Below are 25,673 nucleotides of genomic sequence, written 5' to 3'. Positions count from 1 at the left end.
TTGCCTTATTCTCCAGAAAAACCATTTTACCCTACTTTAAATAAGATGTATGATAATAATGCTTTGCAAGTGAATTTTAGGTTGTAAAGGTTTAGAGTGTTTTCTTTTCTTATGACTATTGCACCATGTGGTCTGGATATAAAACTGGCTTTGGTTACCAATAGCTTTAAACTGGAAAATAAAGCTCTGCATGACTCAACGATGCTTGAAAATGATTTAATCACGTCCCACAGTAAAATTTTACAATTAAAGAAATACAATATATTTTCTTAAGTTGAGCTCAGTTTTGTTAAAGTAGCAGTAAAGGAGAAGCACTGGAAGGGTTTATAAGCACGGTGGGCAAAATGGTCCCACTCAGGGCAGGGCAGAGGCTGCTGTACATGGGAGCACTATGAGTTGATGGGGTCCCATAGCTCTTAGGAAGCACTGACACCCTCCCAGTCCATCACGTTGGGATGACTGGAGGGTGGTTGTGGTGGTGAGACCTGTGTGATCATGGAAAGACAAAGATGGTTTGCAGAGGCCCACCAGGCAGGGGAAGACCCTGCTCCTCTCATGTGGTCATTTCACCCTCAGTTTCTTGGTGTTTAAATACTATTAAGCCTCTCTGTTGCTTGCATGGGTCAGTTATCCTGTGCTCATCACCATGCTGTCTTGCAGAGTAGAGAAGCGCCTCTGCCCCTCCAGCATGTCAGGGACAGTCATAGTTTGGCTTTTCCCATGGAAACCACGATTTTAGAAAGAGTTGGGTACACCATCATCAAAGTCCTGGTAAGTTCAATTCATAATTCTCTCCACAGACATGGATGCTTGGGTTCCTAGCTTCTTGGTTTTCTCCTTCATGACCCAGCAAATCCAGCTTATTGTCAATTGTGGTAACTGCTCTGGGACCTATCTTCTTGGCTTGAACTGAAGAAAATTCAGCAAAATTTCAGACAAGTGCAGACCAGATGCCATGCTTTGAACATTATGAAATCTTGCAACCTCATTTAAAACAAGAAATTCAGAGTAAATTAAATATAAGGAGAAAGGACCTTTCCTCATCTTCAAGATCAGTCTTGGAGTCTTGTAAACTCTCTGCCTATGTACAGTTGGTTCTAGTATCATCACCTTAACAAAAGTTATACATGAAACCAGGATCATTTGGAGCAGAAGACAGTTGTGCTTTTACATCCACAGAGGTGGAGGTGATCCTTGCAGAGGACTTGGATACACACCACATAATGCATGTGTGTGTGGAGAACAGAATGTCAGAAAAGGAAGTGAAAATCACCAAGAAGTGCTGGACAAGTACTTTTGCTCATACAGCTGATAATTCTAGATAATAGTCATTTTGGCTTTCCCTTCAAAGTCTCCAGCAACAGAAAACTGAAATCAAAACGGGAAAAAGAAGACGAAAGAACAAAATATTAATGATATATTGAAAGATTATGCACGCAAAACAATTTAATCCATAACTGAAGACAAAATGATTGCCAACTAATATTTTAGTCAATCAGTATGTCTCCCTGCCTTATACACAAAGGCCAGTGATTAAAGTAAGTCCTACTTAGATTTAGTAAATTTTCTATTTCAGAGTAGAAAGAGACAATGAGTAACTCCAAGATATGTATTTCGTGAAGATTCAAATGCCTTGTGTCAATCTTAATATCCACTAAGAAAACAAAGAAAAAATAATCTGAATATCATGTACAGAGAGGAACTTCGGTTCATATTACATGAAGGTTTCGAAGCCCTGAATACGTAGACTGGTTCTTTTAGAAATGAAATCAGGCTTCCTAGGTGTAGAAGACCAACAGAAAGAACCTGAAAGAGCAAAACAGCAAACAACTGTGCAGAGAGAGCAGCAGACAAAGAGCAAGTGCCTATTCTTTTTCTTCTGTTCATTCTGTGATCATCCATCATAGCTCATAATAGTTAGTGCAATTAAATACCTATTGATGCTTTGACTGAAACAATAATGCCTGCAGCAAGGGAACAATCAGGAGCTCCAAACTACAAACCCTGGTTTTGCATATTTTTTCTATGTTTCATTTCTTCGTTATTAGAGTTCTGGTAGCAATCTGGTGACCTGAAAAGTGCTGGAAAGTGCAGTGTACTGTGGTACAGCGCAAGTGCAGTGGCAACTGTGGTAAAAATCCTGGATTCCCTGTTGTTTCATTTCTTCCACTGCAGAGGGGAAGAAGCTGCACTTTGACATCAGTTTGAGCTCTTGGAAATCCCATCTACAGCCTGTATTACAGGATGAGGATCTTGACATTTGCCTTGATGTGAAAGCCTACTGCAACATCAGACACCCTGCATTACCCTCCAGGATACCAAATGAGGACCTCCTGTAAGTCCTGTGGGCATTTTGTGAGCCCTGCAAGGCTGTCTCAGAGGCTGAATGGTGTCTCAGGTGGAACCAAGTGCCTATGTCTCATCTGTGGCATCTTTACTATCATGGTGGTAGATGCCACACTTGGACCCAGCTGGAGGAGGCTGGTAACTGGGCCTCACCTTTGGAGACTAGATCTGGTTCAGGCATGCTTTTTCTGAGAAATACTGGAAATATTTTTGACAGCTCATATAGCAAACATTTTGAAAAGGTCTAGTAAAAAACTGAGGGAGAGACGCTGTTGTTGATCTATAGCAACACAAATGATTAAACATCAAAAATTCAGTGTATGGGACAATTTTTGAAGTGTTTTCATGTTTTCATTCAGATAGTTTCGAACCCAATCCAGGTATGAACCTTATGCCAACTTTCTTCAAAGGTAGCTTTAGAATAATTTAAAACCTATCTTAACTCATAAAGAAATTAATAATGTATTGGTAAATTCTAAGAAAATTCATTCATACCTAAAAAGCATGTCTGATATCTCTGGGACTGATCTGCTGAATTTTTCACACATAATAAGAGTGATTGTTTTCCTTCCTTTCAGTGTAAAGCTTGGCACATCCATCGTTATGGTAGATCCATAATTTATTCCCTTTAGGTTAGTGATTGTAGACTGGCAGTTGGAGTCTTAGACAGACTATGAGGCCAAAAAGAGCATTTTAAAATTCTTGATAATGTAGAAATAAAGTTAATAAAACTCTGCCAGTAGCAAACACTTCAGCTTCAGTGTACAAATTTTGGGCAGCTAGGTAACAACACACTTCTGACTTGTAAGGTTGTTTCACTTTCCGAAGCAGTAATTTGGGAAATGTAAAAATATATTGATAGAAGTGAATGCTTGGTATTATGTGACAAATGCCTCTTTAAATATGGAGCTGAATCTTTCGTTTACTCTTCTTGGTTTTTTTCTTCTCTTTTCTTTCATTTCGTTTTATTTCTTCTGAAATTTGCAGAATTATCACCTATTGTCATCTGCATGTATGTTCATACTTGTCTGAATGTGAGTCAACCATTAGCCTGTAATTTAATTGAAAGTTATAAGGTGTATGTTGGGCTGGGTGCTGAGCAGCTGTGTGTTATCCCTGTGGCCCTGAAACAGAAAAAATGGGCAGCATTTCAAGTGAATGTGAAGCCTTCTTTGTAAAATAAAGTCAATGATGAAAGAGAAAGTTAGTTCTCTTCAGCTTCATGAAGTCCCACGTTATAAGTGTGACAAGTTTTTCCACCTTGGTTTCTCTCTATGAATTGATTAGAAAAAGTTCTATGTTTTCAGCCGCTGATGAGCTAAGGTACACTGCAAGAATTACACAAAGTTAGGAAGCCAACATGTTAAAGGAACTTCCACAGTTATAGTTATTCATAGACTCAAAAGCATGCACTTGAAGAACTAGAAATAGAATATTGATCACCATGCAAGTATATGATCTTTCTTACCCTTTAACACCATCAAAGAAAAGGGCCATAATGATGGTTTAATTCTTATCATAATCCAATTTCTCTGTTTGTATTCTTTATTGTTATACTTGATAAAACGTAAATACGTTGTCCTGTGTTTTACCATAAACACTGAAATGGTTTACTGGACCAGCAACTGAACGTACCAGCTTATGTCTCTGTGGCCAATACAGAGTCACCTATAAAAGCTTATTACATTGTAAGACTTGTTCCCTATTAATTTAAGCAGCATGACGTAAAATTCTGCTAGATTTTTGCTTTGGGTTGTGTTTAGGATCTTAGCTATAAAGAACAACAAGGTTCTTCCTGCAGAAAGGCATGGTATGGCTGTCCCTCTGTGGAGGAATGGAATGACTCTGACCCAAAATTCAGTGTCTTTCAATGATCTGCCGTAAGGGTAGAGCAACCTAAATGAAGACCCTAGTCCCACATGGGTGATAATGCCCTGTGGCCCTCTCAGTTCCTGGTGGGAGCACCCTCTAAAGAAAGCCCAGAATGCTGCCACCCAAGACTTCAGAAAGCTTTCCAGAACAGTGTGGACAAGCTTCTCTATATCTGGAAATACGTATTACATGCTGTTCTAGTCCACCTTCCCTGACCACTCTGAGACTGCCATTAGCAGAGGGCATTGCCCAGATACTTGCACAGACAGCTGGTGCAGCCTGGAAATAAATAAGAGCAGCTGGAAATAAAAGCAGCCAAGAACCTCGAACAACAGCTACCAACACAAGCTGAGATTTCAGTATCAGTAATGATCAAGCCTGCATGCAACTGATCAGTTGTGTTCCAAAGAAAGATCAGTAATATCATGAAACATGAACAAGCTATGGAAGTATGCACTTACCCAAAAATGTCGTGATTTTCTGGTGGCAGGCACCCAATAGTAGATTTAAATAAGTTTATACCTTACATGAATTAGTAGAGCTTTTTCATTACTTGGCAAAGGACTAAAACAATTGTGTTTGCTTATTTTGCTTTTACAATGATTTCCTAATTGCAAGCCATTACTGATGTATTTTAAGAACAATTTGCTTTGTTGCTGGATGCTAAAGGCAAGTAAAATACTTTGCTTAGAGAAAGTTAGAAATTGCTTTATTTCTCCTGCCTTGGGAATTACAGATGTTTCAGTGTTCTTTGTGCTTCCGTTGCAGACACCGACCTTTAGCATTTGAATTATTTTAGCCCAAGGATAAAAAAAAAAAAAAAAAAAAAAAAAAAAAAAAAAAAAGGTTTACTTCTTGCCAAAAGTCAGTGCATCTTTGGTTTTGGGGAACAGCCTTGTTTTACAGCAGGAAAAAATATTTAAAAATACCCTGGTACTGGTTAGGAACATATTAGTACAACACTAATTATAAACTGGAATGTGTCAGAAATAAATGAGTTATGATCTGGCAAGGACCTGCAAACTATAGTCAGATACTTAATAAAGTTTAGACATGCAGCTGTGAAGACTTCTGGATCCTTGCCACCTTTTATTAGAGTGGCGCCCAGCAACGCCACTGTAGTTAAGGGTCTGTCAGCATTTCCATTATAAAACCCCATTTTTTTAGGGCTTTGTAACTTGCCCATTTTAAATCACATCAAGCTGAAACTTGACATTAAAATTGTCAGGAATAATTTCTTTTAATACAAAAATGTTACTTACATTTTCGCTCTGTCTTTGTTTTGGATTCAGAGAGGTAAAGAAAATAAAGTAAGTCCATGACATGTTTTATTAGAAACTTATTTTTGTCATACTTGGGGAAAAAAAAAAAAGGCAGGGCTTGAGTTTGAAAAATAAATATTTTTAGCCCCTTAAGGCTGAATTCTGCTCTTGGTTTCCCACTGAGGCATAAGCAGAAAGTACAAAAGATGGCATTACATCCTAGTCTCTGAATCTACTGTCTTGAATCTGACCTGCCATTTTATATGAATTAACAAGACGGTTTGAATAAAGCACCAGATGATTATCAGCGTTGTGCTTTGTGATTTTTTGTGTTTATTTTTTTTTGTTCTATTTATATTTTAGATCTTACAATAGAATTTTTGTTTCATTTCCAATTTGTTTTCTGTTAAGGACTCAGGTAGTTCAGTCTGATGTTTACACACACCCAGAGCAATGCAGATTCACACCACCTGAGGACCTGCTGCTCAGCTAGTTAAATATTTTAAAAGGATTGTTTTTCTCTCTGACCTCCTCATTTCTGCCTTCCTTCCTGATATGAAAGCAAGGAAAATTATGCTAAGGTCACATCTCATTTTTGCTCTGTATGTTCTGTGCAGTTGTCAGGATAGGTATGAGCTAATGAGCTTTCTTAGGGATCCTTTTTTTTTGTTGTCTCCTCTTCTGCTTTTCTCCTAACATACATTAAAAAAAAAAAGTTATTGGACTGAAATTTACCACTTGTTTGTGTTGATCACATAACAGGAAAATGTAAGAGTTTTCAGTCTAGGTGAGCCTGAAAATCCAGAAGGGTAATCAAGGGTCTTGTAGAGATTGAGACTTTTTTGTGCTGTTTTATTTCATCAGAGGGATGAAAAGGAGCTTTGTTATCCATTGAAAACATCCTAGTAATTGAGGAAATCATTCTTTCCAACATCTCATAAGTGACAGGCACCTGCATATGTTGTCAAGCCATCAGCTGGTCTCCCTTTTCCAAGTTATGCAAGCAACCGAAACAACCAAAACAACAAAAGATACAATAAGCAGTGAGGCCTAAAGCTTTAGGTGTTGGACATATTACATCTATCAGCCCACAGCTGGTTCAATGGTTGCAGCCCCAGCCCAGCCAGGATACCTGTGCACCAAATCTGGCTATTCTGGGCAACCTAGGGTCAGAGCATTAAGCAAACCCAGCTACTTGACCTGACATTCCCCATAGATTTACCCTTATATCTTGCTCCTGTCTCTTTAGAGATGGTCTCCCACCTCTTTAGTTGCAGCTCTGGTTTACAGTCCTAAATTTGGCACATCCCTTAGTTCCTGTTGTTCCCACTCTCTCTGTATCCTATGTCTGATATCGGTTCCATGCCCTCAACCTTCATCCAAGCCTAAGCATGACTGTCTGCGTCCTATCTGATAATCAGATATAGTGATCATAAGGGACCAAGTTTGGGTGGTTTTAGCATGGCAAATTCCAGGTCACATCAGTGGCCTTAGCAAAGGAGTAAGCTAATGTGTTTGGTTTGAGTTTGTGCTTGGCTGAAACACATGCAGGGTTAGTTAACACAGCTCAGCTGATGCACAACTGGTTAATCCACTTGTTACATGATAGTGCATCTGAGACCTACCTTTGAAAATCCAGCCTCAAGCAACCCCTCCCTCTCCTCCTGTCCCTCCCAAAATTGTCAGAGTGGTGAGCATGGTCTTCAGTTCCCTTAGTGATTTGTCAGAAACAGATCAGTTAGCTATAAAATATGGCTTTCTAACAAGCAAAAATAATTACTTGGACAGAATCAAATCTGAAGGACTGCAGCACACGCATGAGATTTCACAAGTAGCAGTGGCAGGAGTCTAATACTGAAGTCATGGCTTTGGTGAACCGTCATTCCCAGTAACTCCAGTCAAGCCAAAGTCTCACCATCAGGATTCATAAAGTCAGAGAACTTGGTACACCTGGGTGTCTCATGGAGTGGCCTCTTTAAGCAGAATGTAACTTCCGCACTTTGCCATTTTGAGTTTCATTAGACAGAGTCTTCTTTTACTTCAAGCATTACATTCTCACCCTTTAATTTACCTGTTTTATTAAGGCATTCATTCCCACCTTCCCCAGTCCAAACACAGCAGCTTAATGGCATTTTTGCTCATGGTGTAAAATCAAAGGTGTGGATTATCAAAGTACTAAGTGCTGGGTTGTTTTCCAGGCAGTCCAGGAGTACTCATCAGGCAGCACTCGAAAATCAGGCAGGTTGCATAGAATGGCCTAAAATATGAGACCGTGAAGGTGATGGGTCAAGCCTCCAGATCCTGGTCATGCTTCAGGGAGTGCTCTGAGAGCCAAGCGATAAGCAAGTCCCCACTCGCTTGCTCCCCCAGAAGGGAGGGGACTCTGACAGTGCCAAAATCATGGCAATAGGCAGCCCAGTTTTCAAGCCTTTAAAGCTTGGGAAAAGCCTTTTTTGCCCTATATACTGGTATGTTCACTCCTTCTCCTCCAGTCAGAGGGGCATTTTCTTGCCATGTTCAGAGGGAGCTGATTAAAAATGGTTTTGGCCTGGAAGAAAATAAGAACTTAGTCTGGCTTAAGCTGTAACAAAAGTGTCTGTATTTTTTCTGTATTCATAATTCAAAAAGTAGCTTAAAGTCTTAATATCCAAACATTTCTAGCCTCTGAAAAGCTGTTGATAGGAGAATGTTAGAGCAACTTACTGGAGCAAAAGTGTTCTTAAAACTGTAATGCTGGTTGACCAGGTCAGTGGGAACAGTTGTGGTGGAAAAATATTTTGGTTTTGCCGTGGCAGTTGACCCCCAGGATCATTCCTCAGAGCCCATCCCCTTGTGCTCTTTGCTTGGTGCTTGCACGAAGGAAAGGTCCGGGACAGGCGCAGGCTCAGACAGGAGCCAGGCATCCACTACAACCCATGAAGGCAGGCAGCTCCCTGAGGAGGCTGCAGTGGGCCCTGAATGGCAACATCACAGACAAGATGGGTACCATTAGAGGGCTTATAGACACTGAGGCCAAGGAGCGCTTGCTGGGCTTGCGCTGCCCGCAGGCAGGCTCGGCAGGCAGGGTGGCAGCAGCAGGACTTGGTGGGTGGTGGCTGTGCCCAGAGCAGCTCCTCATATGCCCAGGGGTGTCAAGCATCAGCAGCTGCCCACTCATGTCCAAGCATTGAAGGACAGAGTTACTGTGTCACACATGGGCATACTGAAGTGTTTGGGCATGATGGAAAAAACAAGACTGATGGAAGCAAGAAATGTGCTGTTGAAAGCTGGGGAGATGGGGTTTGAAGGGAGTACCCCTCACTTCCTACTTACTTTCTTAGTGATGTTCCTCCAGACTTTGGGAGAAATTGTTCCTAAAACTACTTTAACTGACAGTACACAAAGATTTTGTTTAATAACTGCATTATCCTGTAATGATGGCTGTAAGATACTAAGAAATTGTATCTATTATTCAACTGTGCAAAGCACTGTATAGCCCAATTTTAATAATCTTTTTTTTTCATGTCACATAACAGTCTTGTTAAATTTTAAGGAGGCTGTTTGCAGCCATACCTTTTGTCTCTTGAGTCACTCATTTTCAGATGACTGTGTGAGATGTTTTGCTGTTTCCCTGTCCAGAGCTGCTGCAGAAACTGACCTTTGGCTAATATGGTGCCAATTCTGTGGTTCCCAGAAGGGGATTCCTTTGTGTGAGATGTAGTGAAATCAAATGCAGAGAATACTTGCTATGGAGGAAACCAGAACCTGGGTCAGGCAGAATCAGAGGCTGTCTCATTCCAGATCACTGCACACAGCAGCAAGCTGCAAAGGCAAGCCAAGTGCCCACATAATAATTTCCACTAATGTCACCAGAAGCAGCCTGTGTGTACACAGTAAGTCAGTAGATGGAGCATGAAAGTCAGCCTAGAGGAAAGAAATTAGCACATGAAGGGCCATATTGAGGCAGCCTAAAATCCACCAACCTCCTTAAAGATGATGGAAGAGAAACAAATTCTCATGTCTTGAGGAAGGTCCAAAGCACAGAGTGACACAGAGGTAGTTATTAGGAAATATTAAGTGCAAGGAGCTGTTCAGACAGGCTTGTTATTCAACATGGAAAACTCAGTAGACCACAGAAAAGAAGCCATATCCATGAACAGCAACTGTTGCCATCAGTATTATAGCGAACATTTAACTACCATGAATAGGTAATACTTGTTTTGAATTACCATGGTCAGCTTCATCTGCTATGCAAAGGCATTGGCTTAGCTTTATAGAGCTACAGATAACATATAAAGTAGAGACAACAAGACCTAGCACTGCTTTACTGTCACAAAATGAACAGATGAAAGAAGAAATCTTGCAGTTCACATCAGTGTATATGTCAAAGTCTGGGAAACCAATGGCATTGGAATGCTGAATGTAAAAAAGTTGGCAAAGCTGTCAAATTCTGACACTTTGAACTAACATGCATAACCAGCATGAGCCTGTAGAAAACCAGCAAGTTGCTGAGATCAGTTTCTGGTAACGATTTCTAGCAATCTGTCCTATATGCTTCCCAGGGAAAGCTTAGATGCAGCAATCAGAAGAATCGATCTATTACAGACCATTAGTTATTCCAGTATGTTGTTCTTTCGTGGTCTGATGAAGCTTTAATAAGAGACAGTTCTGCCTCTTCTGTTTAAAAGCTTCTCAAGGAAGCAAACAAACAACTCCAGAGAGACTCAATTCATATTTACACCGGGGCCCATTTAAACAGCCTGATTAATGCAGAGAGAGTTAAATAGAAATGAGTGTCACTAGAGCCCTGTAACTATTCACCCATTCTCTTTTGCTGCATCATGCTGAGTGTCTGTAATAGCAGAACAACTAGGTGGGAGATGCCAAGGAGTCAGCCTGATTTCTCCCATTTAAGGACACTGCACGCAGCCTCTGGGCTCAGCTGTGATTCCCACTTGCAGCTCTCTACACCACTCTGGTGGTTTAGAGGGACTTTGCCCTTCAAAGCTGCCTTCGATGCTGCCAGCATGTCTAAATGCCTCACCACACCATTACCCTTTGGCTGCCAGCACCGTCCTGAGCAATCCAGCGTTGCTGGCTTCTCCAAGTGTCTGAACATCTTCATCTGGAGCTGGAAGGGCTCAGCCTTACTGAAGAGGACCTCAGTGTTGCAAGACTGTGTTTCTTTGTGCTGTTTCTAACTGCCATGTAGGTCTGCAGAAAGAGAAACAAGTGTCCTGTTCTCGGATGGATACCATTTAAGGGAAGAATTCAGACTTGTGAGAACAACCACAGCTCGGACATGTGGCGGTCTGAAATACAGCCATTTTCCATTAGGGGAGGCTGAAACTACAAAAGATAAACATGTTTGGTTTTCATTTCATAAATACTTTATTAGGGATTTAATTTGACTACAGTACTTGCTTAGGGCAGGCTATGGATGTTAAGATTATTTTTTTCTTATTTTAATGTCCACAAATCAAGAGAGTGGCTGATTTCTGCCCCAGTTCATCAGTAGCAGAGTAGTAGATCCATCCATTCACTGACCCTCCGCTTCCACCTCTTCTGCTCTGTCCTGGGGCTGGGGATCTGGCTACAGCAAGAGAACAGGTACAAGGAAAAGCCTCCATATTCTGGAGTTTAGAGAAAACTCACATAAATAAGAGCTGATGTTCAGGATACTGTGCAGATCACTAGTGTCTCCTTTTTCCAGTAGTTACTACCATGCTTTCCAGGAAGCACAAAGTCTGTCTGGAGCCATAGACTCTGGCAGAGGCATTTGAAAGGTGCAATGGGAATATGACACAACCAGCTCCACCTGCCTTATCCAAAGCTTCCTGAAGTGCAGTTGGAATGTTTGGACACTTAATAAGCATTTCATCAACTTCTCAAACTGGGTTTTAGCTTTCTTTTTATGGCTTGTAAGTTTAAGTGATATCGAGCAAAATTATGTTATCTGTGCAAAACTCAGGGCAAATTTATGAATAAACAGAAGGTAGCTATGTGCTCATCTTGTTCTCCAGTAGTCCTCATAGGCCTAAGCTGTCTCAATGCCTCACCACCTCACCTTCTAAACTGTGAATGACTGTAAAACATTGCTGTGGTGGCTGTGGTAGTACTACTGAAACAAACCTAATTTAACAAGAAATAAGAAGGTGGTAATGAAAAACAAAAAAGCCCCTAGATATATCAGCTGCAATATATGCAGCTGGCAGGCTGCCTGTTTTAGGATATTCGTGAAGGGAGGCATTGTTCTACAAAACTTGAGAATACGAACATCATTGCTAGTCACAACTGCAGGGACAAGGAAATTGATGCTTTCTTCCCTTGTCAGAACATGTGAGTAGTTTTGCCTGCTTTTGCTGAATGGATACGGGTTCTTCCCTCCACAGAGCTTGCATGGAACAGGAATAAAAGGTTCTGGAAATATAATCTCATTCTGGATAATAACAAGCAAAAAGTAAGAAAGAGAGGATGCCAGCTTATCTACTTTACTGCTCTTTCTGAAAACAGAGCTAAATATTGTTGGGAAATTTGTGCTCTTGCATTTCTAGGACAGAGTTCTGGGCAGAGTCTCTGTGAGAAGCATCTGTTGATCCATGTTAACTGTCAAGTAACTGATTGTGTTTTAAGGACATTTTTCTTCATATTGATCTCTGCTGTGATGATATATTATGCCCTTCAAAATGTCATACCAATAAATTACATGAGATCTGATCTGGTAAAGATCTGATAATTTTTTTTATCCTGAGAATGCTACAAGTATTTGTAGGTAAAATGTGAACAACTAGGTCTCTTTAAGAAGCAGAGCTGAGAAAATGTGAACATGCCTTGTTTTCAGCATGTTTTCAAGAAGTGGCAAAACTACACATTTCCTGTCCATCTTGAGAGACCCTAGGCCACAGAACAGCCAACACCTGGGAATTCATAATGTAAGGCCTCACACTGCCATGCACAAAATGAAATTCAGCTCCAAATTGCAGATGAACTTTAGAATGGTATACAGGAGAGACGTAAGCTATAGCCTGCTTTCAGTCACCTGAGCTAGGGCCACAGAGGCTAACTCAGCAAGGACTGAGTAAAATCTAAAATGAGAAATTAGCAAAAACTCTGTAACAGAGTTTCTTTTTTAAACCAGTCTAGAAAAATCCTCCAGCTGTGTCAAGTAGAGCTTGATCCAGAAGGCAAGATATAAACTTAGACACTGAGAATAATAAAGAATGTTTTCTGTATGTTTAAATATCCCAACTTCTGTATCTGCCATAATGATAAGCTTCAGCGGGAGTTTGTGGGTGCTCAGCAGGTGCTCAGCTTTCAGGCTTTTGCCTTGTGTGTTTAATTATAAAAGCAGTGGAAGAGTTTTGTATATAGAAACAGCAGGTCACTCATATTAGAATAACTCAGACCTAAAGATGTCTTAGTATAACTGACAGCTGGGACACAATATCTCTACTTCAGGCAGCTGATATGAAAGGGCTTTGTTATTGAACAGCATCCTGACACCAGTCAGGGCAAAAGAAGAGAATTAGCTTGGCACAAAATGGTGTAAACCTCGAAATAAATGCAGTGCAAATAATAAGGAAATCTGGGAAGTCTGCCAATACAATGCTGGTCCAATTGGCTAGTAAGAACAGAGTTAATCCTCGAGATACTCTTCGGTGCCCAGAATTCATTTGGATGTATGAAGCCCTGAAATATTGTTTCTGCTAAAGCTGTCTTATGGAATGATTACCTAGAGTCCCCATAATCCACTAACACATTTACTTGTTATGTGTTTTTATTACTCTCTCCTGCTGATGTTGCTGTTTCCAATTAGAGATAGAACTCCTACCATTGGCTGTTAATAACTATTTTGCCTTGAGACATATCTTCTTTGCTAACTGAAAAAGGCAGGTTAATGGTGTCTGCACTATAGTATATTATTAGAAGTGAGTTTGTGAAGTAAACTCCCAGTGACTCTAATCTCAGGAATGCTGACTCCTCCTGAGGTCAGTAATTGGGTATTTTGGAATTTGCCATAGCAGCAGGCCTAAGCCTGTCTTCAGCCCCCTTTGAAATTTGGACCCTGAGGTCAGCAAAATAATTGGTTCATTTAAACAGAAAATTAGAAAGTGAAGGGTCCACTTTTCCCCTAGTGTCTAACTTCCAGTTCACCAGAGTTTGAGATGTTCCTCTCTCCTTTAGGTAATACAACAAAGTCAGTCACTGTCCTGTTTCATTTCCACAGAATGCCTTGCCACTTTGTGTTCCCTGTAAAGCTCGTAAGTCTTTGGTTTGTCATGAGCTCATGAGACAGTTAGTGGAGCAAGGCATGGTTGCTATCTATACATACACTAGAAACATTTTTTGCTTTCACTATTTGACCATTACAACAACACAAGATCTATTTCAATCTTTATTTCCAGTTTTCATCCAGTTTTGTATAGTCAAAAGTTCTTCCTGCTGCTCTCAAAGTGTAGCTTTGCCTCAAGGGCTTGCTTTTGAACCAACCTATGGCTTTGGTCTCAAAATCTGTATTATGAAGGAATTCAGCTATAATTATTAATCAGTAGTCACCCTGTTTCTCTAGTGTTTGAGAGTTATTTATCCATATTCCTGCCCTATGCTCTTTGACCTCTGTTACCAAGTAAATCTTCAGTAATTTAAAGCTGATGATGTCAAGAAAATAGTAGAACAAGGCCAGGATAAGCAAAGACATCAGTGTATCCTTCACTAATGAAAACACTAAATACAGTTGATAATACAGTTGAGCACGGTTGAACAACACAACCAAAGTGAGCCATAACTAAAATTGGAGAAAAAGTACAGGATAAACACTGTGGAGCGAGCAACACACAGCAGTTTGGCTATTGTTTCTGCCAAACTAAAAATATATGATCTTCCCATCAGTAATTCAGTGCACATGGTTGCTTTACAGTTTCAAACTTGTAATAATTGCATAAAAAGCTCTGAATATGTGTGGTCCCTTCTCCTAAGAAAGAAAAGTGCCACACTGAATCTAGGTAGTGTTATGATTACCAGCACTCTAGAGCAGGGATACTCCCAATATGGCTCATGTTAAAAGTAAATGTCAGATCAGGTTCCCACCAACAGCCAGGCTGTGCTTTAAAAGTGTTTGAAAGTGTCAGGAATGAATTTTGGGTCCTTGATCCTGAAGGTCAGCCTGGTACTGCCTTGATGTGAGTTAAACCAGAGCACTAGTTTTTGCAACTTGTTTGGACTAATGTTAATAAAGCTATATTAATGATAATTTACACTTGTAGGGATGAATTTTGAAATTCTGGCTTGATTTTTGCTTGGGTCTCTTTGAGGAAAAATCTCCATTCATGTTTCCTGTACCTTATTTATTTTCACTTTTTTTACCCCTCTTTTCTTTTTTGCCTTAAGGTGGTTTTCATTACTAATGTCATCTTTGTAAACTATAAATGCTTCCCTGCTGAAAGGAATGAAAAATGGTTTTGCAAGTGGGAATGCCATGAGCAGGGACAGACACTGGAATTTTTCCCATATTTTTCTCATTTGCCATTGTTTTTTGTTTGTTTTTTCCTGTGTTACTTATGACTTAAACTTTCATTTTCCAAGAAGTTCTGAAAGTTTTTATTCCTGCCAGATTCTGTTCTGGTCAACAATGGAGTCAGGATTGAGGATTCTCTGCAGTCTTCACCACCCACATTCTATATGCTTTGTGATGGTGACAATGTCTATTTTGAATTGTTAGGCACCTCAAATTATACAGAATGTAAGGCTAAAGTTATGGAACCTTTGCATACTTCTTATGTTATTTTAGGAAGGATATTAAAAACCAGCCTCTTCCTAAAAACAATTACATTCTTCCAAGCATTACTACGAATAAAGAAAGGTATTACAATGCATCCGTAATACCAATTGTTTTCTTTGTCGCTAAGATTCCTGGCTCTCTATACTCTACTGTGCATTTCTTCTTTGAAGCCTGGTAATTCAATGAAAAAAAAAAAGGAGCCAGATTGTGGATCTGTGAAGAAGAAAGCAACACCACAGCAGGTGGGGTTTTCACAGGAATGCCTATAAAATCCTCACTACTGAAAGCAACAACAGGATACCCAATTTGCCCAGTGCTGGAGATTTGTTATGGCAGTCAGCTTTCTGTCAATACAACAGGGCATCAGCTACATAACAGAAAGAAAAAGAAAAAAAAAAAATCCAGAGGATGTTTGCTAGGCACAGAAGTTCCAGTTTACTGTTTCTGCCATGGTAGTACCTGTGGGTTCTGACTCTGAAACAAAATTGCATCTGCCACAGTCTGGGGGGCTGGAGACAAGGGTGCTGTTAGAACATACTGCTCCCACACTAGTACAGTGACTATGCTGGCTCATGCCACACAGGTTAACTGGAGGGTGAACAATTTTTTGCTGGCTAACAGCTCTCCAATGGGTTGCTTTGACAGCCTGGGATTGCTAAGGAAGCATAGAGCCTGAAAATATCCACCTCCCTAAGACAGGTTCCCACTGTGGCTGATAGGGTAGGGGTCAGTATGGTGACGATTTTATGGAAGGATCAAATGCTGGGGCCAGAGCTAGTGGTTTTCTGCTGCTTTTTGTGCCTTGAGAGCTGCATAAATCAGCCAAAGGAAAGGCAGGATCTGCCTCATGGGAGAAGTACCACCGAAGACGATCTGGGGAAAAGATGACTTTCACACCTGGGGACTGCTAAAGCTTTACAAATAAAAAGTAAAAGGTGGACAGAAATGTATCCAGACCTGCTGGATGATACTGGTTACTGCCACTCCTGGTTCCTGCAGTGTTAATGATTCCATGGACACCTTTTTTCTGTCTGGCAATCTTTACCTCGGCTTCTTTTTGGAAATAAGTCCTTTGTTCTTAACTCCTCTCTTTCTGCATTTGTTTGACTAAGATTTCTGTGGGAAAGTTTGAGATTATCTTTTATTTCACTGGTAATGTTTCACCTTTTTCCCTGCCCCCTCCTCATTTTTTTGGACAGATCTCATTTCCAAACAGATGTCTCTCATTTCTGAAAGCAACATCCACATACTGAAGATTTCTTTTTTTGTCTCTCTCTCCTCTTTCTTTCTTTCTTTCTTTCTTTCTCTCTCTCTCTCTCTTCTTTCTTTCTTTCTTTCTTTCTTCTTTCTTTCTCTCTTTCTGTCTCTCTCTCTCTCTTCCCCTCTTTCTAATCCAAGTCTCTGTGAATGTTTGACAGGTCTGTTCTGAAAAACTACTTTGTGAATTATGATTTATAATGTTTTTTCTACCACTCCATGCCTGCAAACACACACACCAGAGCCCCGGAAGGCTGGATTTGCATGTAACAGGGTAATAACAGAGCTTATACATAATCATCTGCATAGGCAATTAGGGCATGTATGTGTACAGATGCCTGGCAACAGGTGCATAGACATATTCCTTACATCCAGGGCCTGAGACCTTGGAATGTTCCAGTCAGAGGCTGGCAAGCTGCAGGGCCCTGCTGCAGCTTGAGAAGCAGATGGTACGAGCTGACAAACTACTTATGAGGAGCACTGCTTCAGCATTTGGTACAGCCCAGCCTTCCCTACATATGCACATAGGCCAGCCAAACTGGCCAGGGAGAAAAAAATCACTTTTGTCATAGGATGTCCAGGTATATGGTTGCTGACAGTCCACACACACAGTACTTATCAGCCCATATTTTTACACCATAACCAATTAACAGCTATGCCCAAGCGAATGACTCTCTGTGACACTCTGCCACGGTTGTAAGCATCTGTATTTTGAGATGTTAAAATGTTTTTTTTTTTTACTTAAAACAATTCCAGGTCAGATTTTGAAAGTTGAACTTTGAGTATTGATCTCTTCAGTTCCTGTCCTTGATATCAATAGGTCTTGCATTTCTTGAGCTGTGCTAGGTGTCCAAGTAACACTGAGGATCTGTGAAATACAAACATAACCAAGACCTTGCACAGACAGCTAGCAAGGTCTTGGTTATGCTCATATATGGACTCCCATGCAGGAGCAGGGCTAGCAGAGACTTCTAGTCTGGCCTCCCCAAGGCTAAGGAAGTTGCAAATACCTGATTGGCACTGAACTCATTAACAAAAGAAAGCATCGGTATCTCTGAATGGTCCTGGGCTCTCCAGGGCCTCTGAACCTGACTGGGGTGACAAGGGCACCGGCAGTGCTCCTTGGCTGGGAGCTGTGTGCCGGGTGTGGCAAGGAGGTCTCCTGTCCACCTCAAAGATTGTAACCTGGGTAAACATTTGCTAAAAGCCATCCACAATCTTCCTTCTAAGCCTACAGGTGTCATTGGCAAATGGGGTTGGTCAGTTTTGTTGAGGTACTTAAACCCTCTCATTGCAGGCTCACAGTGCCACAAAGATAAAGACATGTTCTGTGCATACGGGGTTTGTAGGAACCTGAATGTATCGTGAGAAGAAACCTTTGATTACTTTACAGTCCATTTCTGGTGCCCAAATTAATTAGGAGATACTGAAGTCATGGCAGGCCTAAGGAGAAGAATTACATGTCTATCACCAAGGTAAACCAGTTCTATATGTCCCACACATCCCCCTCATTATGTGACTGGCTTCCCACAGGCAGCACTAGCTTGGGATGTTGAGGGAACGGGGAAGGAGAAACAGAAATTTGTTTTTATTTAAACCTACTAAAAGACAGAATACATTCAGAGGACCTATTCTGAAGCTGTTCAAGTTCATTCCAAGAGGTTTACTGCACAGCTTATGTAGAAAGCAGCTGCCAGCTTTTCTTACATACCTCCCACCCCACTCCTGACCAAATCTTTTCATAATCTGTAGCCACAGTGCAAGGATGGCACCTTGCACTTCTTTCAAGGTTTGTTTTTTGGATATTGAAAACAGCTGCCTGCCTCTGCCTAAGAAGCAGAGTGAAGCCTGCCCAGCAAATGGGAAAAGTGAGCAACAAAATCTCTACAGAGCTGACAGATGGAGTGAGAGCTTATGTTTATACTGTAGTTACAAGCTCACGCTGAGTCCTATTTTTTCTCCAGATGCATCCATTGCAATGTAAATGTGCCCAACAAAAATTAAGAGGTACTCTGTGCAGTGTATTATAAAGCATTTTGTAAGAGCAAATAAAATAATCAGCCTCTCAGTCCTAGCATCTATTTCCCTATCTTTCCTCCTAAGAGTCAGTCTCTCACCATAATATCAGCCAAATTGTGTAACTGAGCAATACGGTTATGCAGGACAGGCAATGTAGCAGTGTGTCACTTCAGTGTTATGAAGTCTGCCAGTCTGTGCCAAGGTGCCTTGGAAAGGCCCAAGAAAACAAATGGGCTTCAGCACATCACAGGACTGGGCACAATACACTGTGTAATCATAGCTGTATAAGTGCATTTTGACCCCTCTGAAACACTTTAAGCTCCCATTCTTGTCATTAGTATTTTGTAAAAAATCAGGCTGCAATACTTTTGACAGATATTCATCAGCTCTATGCAAACACAAAGAAGATGAGCCTTGCATTGGTATTAAAGCATTTTCATAGACAGAAGCAAATTTTTCTAATATAAATGAAACTTGCTTTATTTTATCAGTAGAAGAACAACCAGGGCTACAGAGGCGTTATCTGTAAGATGGGAAACGAGTGCAATTTACTTCGTCAGACATCGACCCCCAGCTAACTTGTCACCACTGAACTGTGGGACTCAGTTCTGATACACCAGGGAAAGTCTGGGTTGACCCTAAGTAAGCCTTAAACTTTGTATAGCTTCACATGGATGGAATTGACTCTATATGTGTAATTGCAAAAGAAAAAATAATTTGCCAAAAATCAGTCAAAATGAAATATTTCAGTTCATTGGACTCTTTGGCTTATAGAAAGAAGAAAATGTTCCTGGAAACAGGGAGTCACTTTGAGTCTCTGTTGTTCATGACTTGGAACGACCTTCTGAAATACTGGGTACAGCCCAATCTTCAGAGTTTTCATGTGTCTAATACATGAGTACACAAAATTTCTAAGTTCATGAGGGACTCATAATGTTGTACATTAGCATGTACAACAGCTTTCACAAGTCCTGTAGAAAAAAGGAAGTAATATACGTTTTTGTAAATGCATTCCTCATACTTTTTTTTTTTTTTTTTTTTTTTTAAGAAAAAATATACAGTTTGTGTCAGCTGCGTTCAGGTGGTGATCACTAAAAGAGATTTCTGTCACATAAAAAAGTTCTGGACATCTTCTTCATGCTGGATAAGAATACTGCAGCTGTAGGTCCTCTGAGGAACAAATCGGGGTGGGTCCTGAGGGTGGGAATGATGCATGCAATGGTGGGAACAGTGCCCAAAAATATTCTTACCACTAAAAGGGAAAACAAAAATACAGGAAGACAGTAAGAGTGTCCAATTGGAACAGCACTGTCAGTGGGGACTGCTGGTCTAACACATAACGGAGCTGTAGGCACAAAGCTCTCTACCTCTTTATTTTTATTTGGAAAGGAAAAAAATGCCTGTTGCCAGGATCATCAGTGATTGTTATTCTTCATTAAAGCCATGAGACTTTGGAAAAACCTGCCCAGCTCATTTTTTAAAAACAAAAATAAATAAGCCCTACAAGTACCTAAAGGGAGGATAAGGTTACTTATTATTGCTTTAAAATTTGTTTGGTGCCACGTCAAAGCAGCAGTAGGTATATTTTAAAGTGACAGGTCTAAAAAATATTGTTCTTGCTCCCACCTGCCCCTGAACTCTCTCCACTCCAAAAGAAGCATTCTCCGTTGATCTCCAATTAGTGAGCTGGAGTATTTAAAATTCAAACAAGGACCTTCTTCTCCCTCTCATACTCATTAGCTCACTCCAGTCTTCCTTAGTCAAGGGATTTTCTAAAGAGTCCATTTAGGAGTGCTAATAATAGTAATTAGAGGTCGAGAAACCATCTTGAAACTTGACCCAAATTTTCACCCAAAACTTGAAATGAACACAAATCCTTTCTGAGTTTTTAAGGAGCTGGGAACTCCTTCAAAGAAGAAGTTCGTGACTTGGAAATTTTCTTTTTAAAATGTTGTTTCATTCCTGCATACCAAGCCCTTGAAAAATTACCTAAGCAGAAAGGCTGCTTTTTAGGAAACTTCTAGAAGCATTTGTTGTGCTGTTCTTTTGCGCCTGCTCGAAATGCATGCAGTATTACTGAGCCTATTGTAAACTGTGGGCCTCTTTTTATCCTCATTCGCATTTATTCTATGCCAATGGGATGATATTAAATTACCTCCTGCACCTCCCAGGAGACCAAGCTTTCTTTCTTCTACCTTTTTCATGTCACAGATTCCAGGCTGCCCCAGTCTCCCACAGATAGCTACAGCAGCTCAGTAGCTGCTTTGATATACAGCTTTTTCATACAGCTCTGCGTGTTCTGGTCTGTAGCTCAAAACAGTTAAAGTAGCAAGCAGCCCAGGAATTCCTCTTTCTTTCATGATAAGACATTCAGCCACACATCATCAGTGCTCAGATAGGGTGGCTCCTGCAGCCTCCATGTACAGGACAGATGCAAAAATCCATACTGGGAGCTAAATTCTGGTTCACTCACTCCAGTGGAAGTTACTCCTGGATCCTGGGGCAAACAATTCTATGACTCTAAACAAAAAAGCTCTAAGGTCCAATGTTTCTACTATTGGTTTTGCATCATCCGCATCCATTTTTCCTCATGTATCTGTCTTCAGGTAAACAGAGCATCTGTAGGAAAAGAGTAGTCAAGCCTGAACTGGGCAACACATGCTCTTTTCATCACCCAAAGAAAAGTTGGAGCCTTCTATAACTGTATTTATATGACAGTAATTTAGATCTTGAACTACACACTGACCTTCTACACATATTCTTAACCTTTTTTAGCTATAATGCAAGCACTGGGTTTTATTATGACCTTGCACTGCCTGAATAGTTTGTCTTGTAAATCTTATGTTATGGCTGTTCCTTAAAACTTCTAGAAGTGTATTATATATTTTCAATTCTGGCAGATTACTCTGGAGGAAAAGGTTTCTCTATCTTGCAAAGGACTTCTAAAGTTATTGGCAAGCTTTACCTTGTAATTTGGATAAAATAAGAACAGTTTTGAACCTTCAGCTGCAAATCTGAACCAAAGTTTCCTTGAGATTCGTAACAACTCAAACAACTTTACATATACATACATTTATCAGAAACAGACCTGGTCCAAAATAAGAATTTCTTACTGCAGAGATATTTTAATATTTGGTTTTGTCCTGAACTGAAACAAAATGGCAAAATGGCAAAACAATGTACAGAATGAAAGGCAGGGAAAAGATTGATTCAGAAATATCAAAACATTTCAGCTTGAAAACATAAAAAAAGAATTGTTCTGGCAATGTCTAAATGCTTCATTTAAGAATTTTCCATCCAGATGGAACACTTCAGCATTCTTAAACCCAATTATCTGATATCTGGCTGGGCTTACATAGGCCTTTTTGTATCAAAGCTGAATTATCAAATATGATCACCTTACTTGCTGGAAATAAAGCTGTTGCTTCTAAATGGTGCATGAACTATGCACTTTTTTAAAAAGGTCCTGTTTATACTCAGATTACGTGAACATATTTTCTTTCAATACTGAGTCACAAAATGTTTCTGTTATGTAGATTCTCAAATAAGGTGTGCCTCCTGATAAAAAAGAGAAGGAAAACCAAATCATAAACGATGTGGAAACTCCAAAAATGTAGCTGTAGGTAGTTATATTTACTCATGCATACAAATGCTGGGATTCCAGCATGTCAGTGATTAAAACTGATGAAAGTTTAGAGCAAGAATAGAAGAAGCTTTATAGAGAACCATCCGAGTTTTATACACATTTTGCAAAGCATTTCTGAAAATGTTATTGTTCAAAGCGTAAAATATATGCAGATGTACATGTATACAGTATAAACTTTCCTGCCTTTCCTCTTCTCAGTTCCATTGCTCAAATAACAAATGTTATTTGTGATGGGGTCAGATTACATTAAACTGCATTTATATTAGATTTCTGGAGTATGGGACCATACTTGCCTAAGTATTCTTTGAACACAATGTATTTTTCTCAGAGACCATAATGGGATATTGACTTGAAGATCTTTTTTGGACAAAGGCCTTTTGATTAAAAGTGCCTTTATGTTAAAAATGTTAATGTCTATAAAAATTATTTAAGTAAGGGAATTTTTAATTACTGAGCAAGTTTTAATTTTTCAAATAACCCTTGTATAATCAATATGAGCACTAATTTCCTTAGCACCAGATATTACTCTTTTAAGTAATAATATCCTAACTTGCACCAGATTGATATTATTCCTCTAGTTTTTAAAGAAAAAAAATAATTCAAGATTTGATTGGTTGATTGATCTTTCTGTGCAATACCATTGCAAAAAACATACTTGAAATATTTTTAACCACATCATGGATGATGTGAATGTTAAGGGTGAGAAAACTTGGGATCAGTTGTACTTACTGTGTGTTTTATACATAGCTCCAACCTTAAATGAATAATATCCTGCCTCAACATATTACTTCCACTAAAACAAATAGCATTATTGGATTTTGTGTGGCTGCACACTAGAAAAAGTCATGAAAATGTTCTGAATAAACAAAAAAAAATCAGAAAGAATTATTCATGGCAAGTGATAGTAAATCCATACCTCACCTGCCATCTTGAAGAACTGTTCTACAAAGACAGGCAGGAAGCTTGATTAATGCAATTTTTACACAATACTCAATAAAATCTCAGTGCTAGAAAGCCACTCCTGGTCTCCCACAATTGATTTTCCTCTCATTCACATTGCTGCAAATCAAGAGCTCCTCTGCTGAACTCAACAGCAGTACAAAATCAGAGCAAGGTGAGTCAGGCTGTGGGTAACCCATGCTCTGCAGCATACAGAGTTCACAGCCTTATAAGCAGTTCATAAAATTTGTAAGACTTTGCTCTGTAGGCTGTGGACAAACTAAAGTTTGAGCATAAGACAGCATGTACTTGACCCACTATATCTGCACTCAATAGCATCTTTGCTGATCAGCAGACTCTGACTAAACCATATGGCCCTTATCATGTAGGTCAGCAGAAGACACTGTACTTTTTCTTACTTTTTTTCCTTTACTTTTTCCTCTACATTTCTTACAAAAGTACATCATGTACTTTTTTCTTACATTTTCTTACAGTACAAAAAAAGACACTGTTCTTACTTATAGAGCAGTGTCACATACTACTTTGGGTAGCCAGAAAGGTTTGTGTAGCTTTTATAGCCCTGTGTGGTCAGTCCCACATCCCAAATCAAGTCCATAATTATAAGTTATCAAAATCTTGAGTTCTTGTTCTTTGTTCAGATATATTTTTAATTTGGTGCCAATATAGCATCTAGTTTAGAGCAGTAGGATGGAAATGAGGAATGGGGATCAAATGGTACCTGCCAGTGCCCACTTGCTTCTGCCAGTGCCCTGGAGCCTACTAGCTGCACAAAAGCCTCTGATTTCAGCCAGGTAGCTACTGCAGTGGACTAACTCACTAACTTCTGTATAGCAAGTAAAAGTCAGACCATGCCCTGATTTTACACATTGAGCTCTCTGGCACCGTGGCTATATTTGCATGGCTCCTGGTCTTTATCAGGGGTTGCATAAACAGCAAACAGCAGTCATCGTTGCCAGTGGTGTGACCTGTGATTCTTGAACCCTAGGCCGGCACACACAGCTACCCTATGGATTCCTCTAAGAGCAAAAGCAGATAAAGGCTGACTGTGATACAGTATTAGAAATCCTGCTATATATCCAGGCTGTATGGGTCTGACTAACAATGAGCAAATTGGGTTATTTATTCCAGCAGCTGAGGCGTAGACAATTTGGATGATATGGGAATGAATTAGCTGAGTAACTCTCAGCCTTACATTTTCAGTCCTTCTGAAGTACATACTCTCCCACTGCCCCTACCATGCCTATCCCAGACATAACTGTCTTCTCTGAAGATTCATAAGGGCCTGCATGCAAAAGTGACAGCAGAGAGGAAATACTAACTGCACAAACATGAAGCCAGGGCAGTTCTGAACATTTTGAATATGTTAAGGCCAGCAGCATCCTCATTAAACTCTGATTAGCAAGTGGACTTGATCCAGGCTAATTCATGACTGAATGGGATTTTTTTTTTTTTTTTTTTCACTGCCAGTTTATCAGAGGTAGGCAATTAAGAGCTCACACACCTCCGGGTCTTGTAGGTTTTTTTGAAGCAGGGATCTCATACCAGCCTTGCAATAAAGCCTTATTGTCCTTGGGACAATATTCTTCACTAATCTCACTTCTGGCAATTTACTTTTTCTTGCTGAGCAGATTTAGAAACAAAAAACATTGAAAGGGCATGGGAGGAGGAATACTCTAGGGCTATCTAATTCCATCTCCAAAGTGGGAGTTTTCCATTCAACTTCTCTTTTAATGAGAACTGGATAAATAAACTTTTACTGCAACACTACTTTGATTCAAGAGGCCTATGAGGACCCAATTATGTATCCAGTGGGAGCGGGGTGGCAGTCTGGTTTTCAAAGCAAATGCAATGTAGCAATACAGGCCCCTTGTAATTATGGCTTCCCTACAAATTTATAAACCCAGAGGTGAGCTTTGCTTTGCTTATTCTTTAACTGCAATTATTACTTTTCTTTCACTTTCAACGTGTTAATAAAGCTTTCCCACATTCAGTGCTTGGAGTTATTTTTCCCAAGCCCTAGGAACACGAAGATTTAACTGGTAACCAATCATCTGCTTCACTGAAAGGGACACAGTCCAGTCTGGTCAAAGATTAACTGAAGAGCTAAAATGTTTGACAGACATATTGAGGGGGCCACGTCCTATTTTGCACCTGAGAAAGTGGGAGGGAGACAGAAAGAAAGAAGGAAGCTAAAGAAGGAGACGGAGTGATTCAAGAGAACAGAGGGGAAGAAACAGTAATCAAACAGTAGCCTGGCTCATGGGAAGCACCCTGTTTATGTCTTTTGTCTTCCTTTGCAGCTGTCAGTATTACACTCACAGCACTGCGGCATCTTCCTCTAAAGTGCACCCAGATTTGCCTACATGATAACCCTGTTTAAAAAAAGGTAGAGGAACAAGCATGCTCAGTGATACATTTTACAGTCCTGGTGTCTCAAAAGTCCATGTTCAGTGGGTCGCAAGGAGAAGTTCTCCCTTCCCATTTCTAGGCTCCTCAGATGGATAGGAGCAGTGAAGCCAGTGTGGCAATGATGTGTAAGTGGAGGTATGGGATG

The 25,673-nt window shown here is 40.1% G+C and overlaps 1 long non-coding RNA gene across 1 annotated transcript in view; it reads right to left on the bottom strand.

Annotated features, from left to right (window-relative positions):
- Positions 1–252: 252 nt before the first annotated feature.
- The window catches only part of LOC129734779 (uncharacterized), a 102,020-nt gene continuing 76,599 nt past the window's right edge, over positions 253–25,673 (bottom strand). Inside the window, exon 3 of the long non-coding RNA XR_008730385.1 lies at positions 253–1,368. This is a non-coding gene — a long non-coding RNA (uncharacterized LOC129734779). The remainder of the gene's footprint in view (positions 1,369–25,673) is intronic.

This window comes from Falco cherrug, chromosome Z, assembly GCF_023634085.1.
Source record: "Falco cherrug isolate bFalChe1 chromosome Z, bFalChe1.pri, whole genome shotgun sequence".
Taxonomy (NCBI): domain Eukaryota; kingdom Metazoa; phylum Chordata; class Aves; order Falconiformes; family Falconidae; genus Falco; species Falco cherrug.
This window is presented reverse-complemented; position numbering and strand designations above follow the sequence as displayed.